Below are 8,459 nucleotides of genomic sequence, written 5' to 3' on the forward strand. Positions count from 1 at the left end.
GACCATGATATTTTAGAATTTTGGATAACTAGAGGCGGAAGACCTGTGAAGACTCAGACGTCAAGGTTAGATTTCAGAAAGGCAGATTTTAAGGAACTCAGAAAGAGAATTGGAGGGATCCAATGGCTGGATATCCTTAAAGACAAAAATGTCCAGGAAGGATGGGAAATCTTGAAAAATGAAATTCTCAAAGCACAGTTGTTAACAATTCCAAAAAGAGGGAAGAATAGGATGCATTTAAGGAAACCAGGATGGATGAACACAGAACTTAAGCACATGCTAAAAAGGAAGAAAAAAATGTTTATAAAATGGAAAGAGGGAGGCATATCTAAAGAAGAATATAATGCTGTCTGCAGAACCCGCAGGGCACAAATCAGATTACTAAAGCTGAAAATGAATTGAGGCTTGCAAGAGATGTCAAAAGCAATAATAAAGGATTTTGGGGATATGTAAAAAGTAAAAGAAAAGTCAAAGATGCTATAGGATTTTTACAGGATGAAAATAATGAAATGGTAAGACAGGATGTTGAGAAGGCTGAACTTTTAAATTCCTATTTTGCATCTGTTTTCTCTCAGAAAGGAAATGTAACATCAACTGTTTTTCACTGTCCTATTAAGGGAATAGAAGAATCCAGGATATCTATAAACAGAAAGATAGTGAGGAAACACTTAGCTAACCTAAATGAATTCAAGTCTCCAGGTCCAGATGAATTACACCCCAGAGTACTGAAGGAGATAGCAGAAGAAATTTTTGAACCCCTCTCCATAATCTTTGAAAATTCTTGGAGAACAGGAGAAGTGCCAGAAGACTGGAGAAGAGCAAATGTTGTTCCTATCTTCAAAAAGGGGAAGAAGGTGGACCCAGGCAACTATAGGCCGGTGAGTCTGACTTCTATACCAGGAAAGATCTTTGAACAAATTATTAAACAACATGTATGTCAATACCTGGATAAGAATGAAGTGATCAAACAGAGTCAGCATGGGTTTGTAACTAATAAGTCATGTCAGACTAACTTAATTTCCTTCTATGACGGTATCACTGATTGGGTGGATCAAGGAAATGCTGTAGATATAGTATATCTTGACTTCAGCAAAGCATTTGACAAAGTCTCTCATACAATCCTTATTGAAAAAATAACTAAGTATGGAATGGACAAGGCAACTGTTAGGTGGATTCATAACTGGCTTAGTGATCGGACCCAAAGAGTGGTCGTAAATGGCTGCACATCCAGTTGGAAGAATGTCTCAATTGGGGTACCACAGGGCTCTGTCCTGGGCCCTGTATTGTTCAACATCTTTATCAACGATTTAGATGAAGGAATTGAGGGTAAACTGATTAAATTTGCTGATGACACAAAGCTAGGAGGGATAGCTAATACTAGAGAAGAGAGAGGATTCAAAAAGATTTAAATAAACTGGAGAAGTGGGCAGCAACTAACAGAATGGTTTTTAACAGGGAGAAATGCAAAGTACTGCATCTGGGCAATAAAAATGAAAAAAGCATATACAGAATGGGAGAAATAGGGATAAGTGACAGCACATGTGAAAAAGACTTGGGTATACTAATAGATCACAGACTGAATATGAGTCAACAGTGTGATGCAGCAGCAAAAAAGGCAAATGCAGTTCTAGGATGTATTAACAGAAGCATACAGTCTAGATCACGTGAAGTCATTATTTCCCTCTACTCCTCTTTGGTGAGACCTCATCTGGAATATTGTGTCCAGTTTTGGGCACCACATTTTAAAAAAGACATCAACAAATTGGAGCAAGTTCAGAAAAGAGCGACCAGAATGGTGACCGGTCTGCAAACCCTGTCTTATGAGGAAAGGTTGCAGGATTTGGGAATGTTTAGTTTGCAAAAGAGAAGACTGAGAGGAGACTTAATAGCTGTCTACAAATATCTAAAGGGCTGTCACATTGTAGAAGGATCAACTTTATTCTCATTTGCACAAGGAAAGACTAGAAGCAATGGGATGAAACTGAAGGGGAGGAGACACAGATTAGATATTAGAAAAAACTTTTTGACAGTTACAGTGATCAATGAGTGGAACAATCTGCCACGAGAAGTGGTGAGTTCTCCTTCAATGGAAGTCTTCAAACAGAGGCTGGACAAACATCTGACTGGGATGATTTAGCGAATCCTGCTTTGAGCAGGGGGTTTGACCAGATGGCCCAGGAGGTCCCTTCCAACTCTACGATTTTATGATTCTATGATTCTATGATTCCATCCGTTTTTCATCCGTTTTTCATCCGTTTTTTTTCCCAGTCACTCTTTTTCTACAGTCATTTACAGGACCATTTACAGTGTTCTATACCACAGAATGGTGATGTATCCATTAAAAAAACGGATGGAAAACGGATGGTCCGTTTTTTGGTCCGTTTTTTTAATCGCACCCATTGACTTCTATTGGTGAAAATCGCTGCAAATCACAGCATGCTGCAATTTTTTTCTCAGACCGATTTTGGCTGAGAAAAAAATCGCAAGTGAGATATACACTCACTGGCCACTTTATTAGGTACACCTGTCCAACTGTGTGTTAAGACTTAATTTCTAATCAGCCAATCACATGGCGGCAACTCAGTGCATTTAGGCATGTAGACATGGTCAAGACAATCTCCTGCAGTTCAAACCGAGCATCAGTATGGGGAAGAAAGGTGATTTGAGTGCCTTTGAACGTGGCATGATTGTTGGTGCCAGAAGGGCTGGTCTGAGTATTTCAGAAACTGCTGATCTACTGGGATTTTCACGCACAACCATCTCTAGGGTTTACAGAGAATGGTCCGAAAAAGAAAAAAAATCCAGTGAGCGGCAGTTCTGTGGCCGGAAATGCCTTGTTGATGCCAGAGGTCAGAGGAGAATGGGCATACTGGTTCGAGCTGATAGAAAGGCAACAGTGACTCAAATTGCCACCCGTTACAACCAAGGTAGGCAGAAGAGCATCTCTGAATGCACAGTGCGTCGAACTTTGAGGCAGATGGGCTACAGCAGCAGAAGACCACACTGGGTACCTCTCCTCTCAGCTAAGAACAGGAAACTGAGGCTACAATTTGCACAAGCTCATCGAAATTGGACAGTAGAAGATTGGAAAAACGTTGCCTGGTCTGATGAGTCTCGATTTCTGCTGCGACATTCGGATGGTAGGGTCAGAATTTGGCGTAAACAACATGAAAGCATGGATCCATCCTGCCTTGTATCAACGGTTCAGGCTGGTGGTGGTGGTGTCATGGTGTGGGGAATTTTTTCTTGGCACTCTTTGGGCCCCTTGGTACCAATTGAGCATCGTTGCAACGCCACAGCCTACCTGAGTATTGTTGCTGACCATGTCCATCCCTTTATGACCACAATGTACCCAACATCTGATGGCTACTTTCAGCAGGATAATGCGCCATGTCATAAAGCTCGAATCATCTCAGATTGGTTTCTTGAACATGACAATGAGTTCACTGTACTCAAATGGCCTCCTCAGTCACCAGATCTCAATCCAATAGAGCATCTTTGGGATGTGGTGGAACGGGAGATTCGCATCAGGGATGTGCAGCCGACAAATCTGCGCCAACTGTGTGATGCCATCATGTCAATATGGTCCAAAATCTCTGAGGAATGCTTCCAGCACCTTGTTGAATCTCTGCCACGAAGAATTGAGGCAGTTCTGAAGGCAAAAGGGGGTCCAACCCGTTACTAGCATGGTGTACCTAATAAAGTGGCCAGTGAGTGTATATATATCTTTAACAAACAAATCTCATTCTGCAGGCCGGCACCAGTGGTGGCACCTACGCTGCAGCATGATAGCGTATATAACGTGTATGTAATTCTTTTCATGTTATCCATAAACTCCTAAAAAAAAATCAGTTTGAAAATGGCGCCGGCTGCGCAGTAACAGCTATCGGCGATCTGACAGCTGCTATCGCGCAGGCGCCGGCCGCGCCATCTTGCTAGAGGAAAAAAATGGGCCAAATGCAAAGGAAAAAAGAAAATGAACGACGACAATCAACGATACATCACTGGTGAGACTCTGCACAGCACACATACTGTATATGGTCTGAACAGCACTGGTGTAGACCTGATATTACCATTATATGGTCACTTGTATGGTGGTGATATCAGTCCTAGTACAGTGGTTTTGGTTAAAGGGGTTCTCTCCAGGTTTGATGTTGAAGTCTGCAGTCAAACTGTGTGACTGCAGACTTCGGAATGCTTACAATGTGTGCATTGCGCGCTGTGAGGATTCTCCGGTGCCGGGAGAGACCGGTCGTGATCTCGGTGATCTTGTGGATTGGTGATACGATCTGGAATGCCTCTTTAAGTAGACCACCCTTGAATATACAAGAGGGCATTTTTTCTGTGTTTTTCCATTTTTTTCCCCCACATTATCTTTTATGTACCAACCGCCTTCTCTGTATAAAAAAAAAGTCCAGACTCAAAAACACCATAGATCCGCAACCAAGTCTAAGGCCGGAGTCACACTGGCGAGGAATACGGGCGCGTGAGAGGTGCAAAAAACACGCATTACACACGGACAAATGATTTTCAATGGGGTCACTCGCACCAGGCGTATTTTTCTCTTCCGTATCCTACGCTCCGTGCCAATCGCACCATGCTGCGATTGTCAGCGTACTACGCCTGTAGTACGCCAATGCAAGTCAATGGGTGCACAAAAAATACGGATTACACACGGAACACACGTGTGACCTGCGAGCAATACGCAGGTCTTTTGGCTGGTGACAGGAAATGGGCCAATCCATCATCGGGAAGCCTAGACATGCAAATGAGCTCAAAAAGTGCTCCAGACATCCAGGAAGTACGCCTCCACGGAGTACAGCAGCAGCATGGCGCCCACATATATTAACAATGAGATGCTCATTGTGCTGGTGCAGGAGTGTCCCGAAATATGGGACCCACGCGATGCAAATTATGCGAACCGGACAAGAAAGGAGGCGTCATGGAGGCGCATCTGTCGCCAGATGTACCATGACTTTGGTGACAGACCACGTGATGAGCAGCATAAAATTCGTAAGTGCAACCATAAAAACATCATTAACCTTAGCGCACGCTTCAAAATGATTCTACAATCAGCACCCCCCTTCCTGGGCATGTAATTTTATTAGCCTCATGAGGCCTTTACATTTGGATGTGACACGTGGCTTCACACAGCCATAATTAGGGGTTAGGCCACAAGCTCCACATCCTTCTAGCCAATAAAATTATTTTCAGTGTAGCTAATGAGACCCTGTGTATCGGCCCAATTACATATGCCACCATGGGTAGAAAGCACACCCCAGAAGGCCCCATGCCTAGACTACTGTTAGAAAATATGACCTCTCAAATATGTGATTTTGACAATCTTTCCTGTCACATTGCAGTGGAAGATGTGATGAAACGCTGGTGAAGCATCCGGGACCAGTTCCGCCGGGAACGCCAGCAGCGGTCCAGGAGTGGGAATGCTGGGCATGTGAAGAGAAAATATATCTACTATGACCAGCTGAACTTCCTCGCCCCAATTCTGGATCTGAGACCGTAAGTACATAGCTCACACCACATTACACAAATACATTACACAAATACTTAACAGGGCCAAAAATATTGATGTATTTTTGCCTCTGTTCTATTTCATAACAGAACTCAATCCAACCTTACGGATCGAGGAACGGCCTCAGAGGCAGAGCCCATTATAGATCCGGTAGGGGATGAGGTGGCTGGCCCATCTTCTCCCCCTACAAGAAGGATGGCTGAAGATGAGGCATCACAAGACCACACAATGGCTGCCCTACACACCACACCACCAGGACGGTCTGCTGCTGCCACCTCACCCATCCTGGAAGAGCCGGGCAACTTGAGCAGCAGCCCAACTGCCCAGATCAGGTCCTCCCCACAGGCTGCTGTAGTATCACGGTGAACAAGAAGAAGGCACCAGGTCACTCTTCAAGAGAGTAGGACCAATGTGGACACAGGGGTGCTAAATTAGTTGTCCAGAGTAACAACAGATGATGGTGAGGAGGCCTATGCACGTAGCCTCACCCTTTATCTCCATGCCCTTACCCATGAGGTCAGGCTCCATATTAGGGGATGTATTCAGATCCTGCTTGATGCAAGCACCCCCCCCAATACCCCATATGAGGTTTTTGAATTTCTGGAGAGGTGGCAGCTCTCACCAAGAAATTTAATGCCCATGAGACCATCTACACAGATGCTTGCTCAAGCAGGGTCTGAACAGCCCCTAATGCGTGGGCCAACACCTCAACCACTTCCTCCCCCTACCCAACCGTATACCGCAGCACCAAATGTCTTCCTCAAGCCAACCCCACCAATATGGTCACTTGTACCCACCCAGTGTTGGAGGCTGGTCCCAAACTGGTTGGGGACGATCTGGCTATCTTGGTGGGTATGAGCTACGGGCCTACCAGAGCCAACAAGAAGCCCCTCACCATCATCAGTACTCTGGCCAGTATCCCCAACAGTCCCAGGAGGCTGGACAATTCCAGCATCATGGGCACCAGTATGGCCCCACACAGGGCGATGTTGGCCACAATGTCCAGCAGCACCCACAGGCTGTTGAACCACGTTCCCCTTCCCCAACATATGAGGATTTATGATTCTGATGGTTGGAGATGTCCAGTCAGATGTAACTGGTGCTCCTAATAGAAAGGAAAAAACAGGTGTTCTCCTTCACCAACATTTATAACATAATGTAACATTCACATTTTTAAACAGTGTTTTCCAAACATATGAAACAATCCATCATGACAGGCAACGCTACCTCACGCCTTTCAGACAGATATTACATGTGTGTAGAAAAGAGAATCTTTAAATGCGCTATGCTGTAAACTGAAAGGATGAAAATACACTACTCACTTGCTAAGGCCTAGGAAAGGCGTGCTGGCCTTAGTGAAGTAGTCACCTTTTTTGTTAGCAATCTCTAGGACAAAATTTCTAGGCGACAAGCATTCAGAATAACCCGCTTTCTCTATGTATTAATAAGTGAGTTTTGTATTTTCATCCTTTCCGGTATAGCATGCTTAAATATTGTCTGTTCTACAGACAGGTAATATCTGTGTGAAAGCTGTGAGGTAGCCTTGCCTGTCATGGTGGAATCTTTCTATGTTTGGCTAACATTATGTGGAAATGTGAGTGTTATCTCGTTGCCTTTATTTTGGTGATGGAGCTCACCTTTTGTTGGCAAATCTAGGTTAATCTAGTGATGCAGCAATGTTTTTTTGGCCTAATGTTTGTGGCTGTTTTGTTATGTTCATTTTACAACAAGTTAAAGAAGGCACAAAGGGTCATTTTGGCCATTGCCAAATTTGTGTTATGGCAAAATTATGTTTGCCTTTAAGCGAAAAAAAAAAAAAAAAGGCAAAACTAAATATTTGTCTGCTCTACTTAACGTCTCTGTGTGATTTTTCACAATCCCTCACAACATACTAACAGACACCAACCAATGCACTGAAACACTCATAGAATCATTAAGGCTTGAGTAATATATATTTAGACACACTTAAAGCAACAAATTATAACATAGACACAGCATGCTCTTGCCAAGAAGTTGCCCCCTCAGGTGAGATAAAGTAATTAGTGAAAATATCACGCACTTTGAGGCCAGAGAGCGGTCTACGTTGAGGGTTGATAGGTGGTCTCACCCTGCGCACATTGTCCGGCCTACGCACAACACCATCAGAGAAGGAGCAATCATGTATCCTGGTGAAGTTATGCAGAACAACACAGGCTTTCACAACTTCATTCACATTTTGCTCACTCAACTGAATGGCAGACTGGAGTACTCGCCATTTGGCAGAAAGAATCCCAAAGGAACACTCCACCAGTCGCCTAGCACGTGATAGGCGCAAGATAAAAATTCTGCGCCTGTGGTCAAGGTTGCGCCGGGGATATGGCCTCATGACATTGCGCGATAACTGAAAGGCCTCATCTGCCACAAGGACATAAGGGACTGATTGTTCGGGGGAGCCTGGTAGCTGGCGTGGTGGTGGTAGATCCAACTGGTTGGTGCGTAGCCGCCGACCCATTATGGAAGTATTGAAGACTCTAGAGTCTCCCGTCCTTCCATAGGCCCCAATGTCAACAATTATAAACTTGTATTGAGGGTCTACCAGAGCCAACAATACAACAGAAAAGTATTGTTTATAATTGAAGAATTGGGAGTCTGAGTTCGGCGGCTTACGCACCCTGATATGTTTGCCATCCAGGGCCCCAATACAATTTGGAAACTGGCAGTCCTCCTCAAAGTCCCTTGATATCCTTAACCAGTCTTCCATCCTGGGCTTGGGCATGACCACTTGATGGAGTCTTGTCCAGATTTGTGCTCATGTAGACCTCACTATGCCCGAAATGGTTGACTTTCCAATGAGAAACTCATGGTGGAGGGCGGCATAAGACAGGCCAGTGGACAGGAAGCTGTAGAACAACAGAAATAGTAAAGTTTAGAATGGCTAAAGTAAAAAAAA

The sequence above is a fragment of the Dendrobates tinctorius genome, unplaced genomic scaffold (assembly GCF_039654945.1).
Source record: "Dendrobates tinctorius isolate UK_male_01 unplaced genomic scaffold, ASM3965494v1 ptg000201l, whole genome shotgun sequence".
Taxonomy (NCBI): Eukaryota; Metazoa; Chordata; class Amphibia; order Anura; family Dendrobatidae; genus Dendrobates; species Dendrobates tinctorius.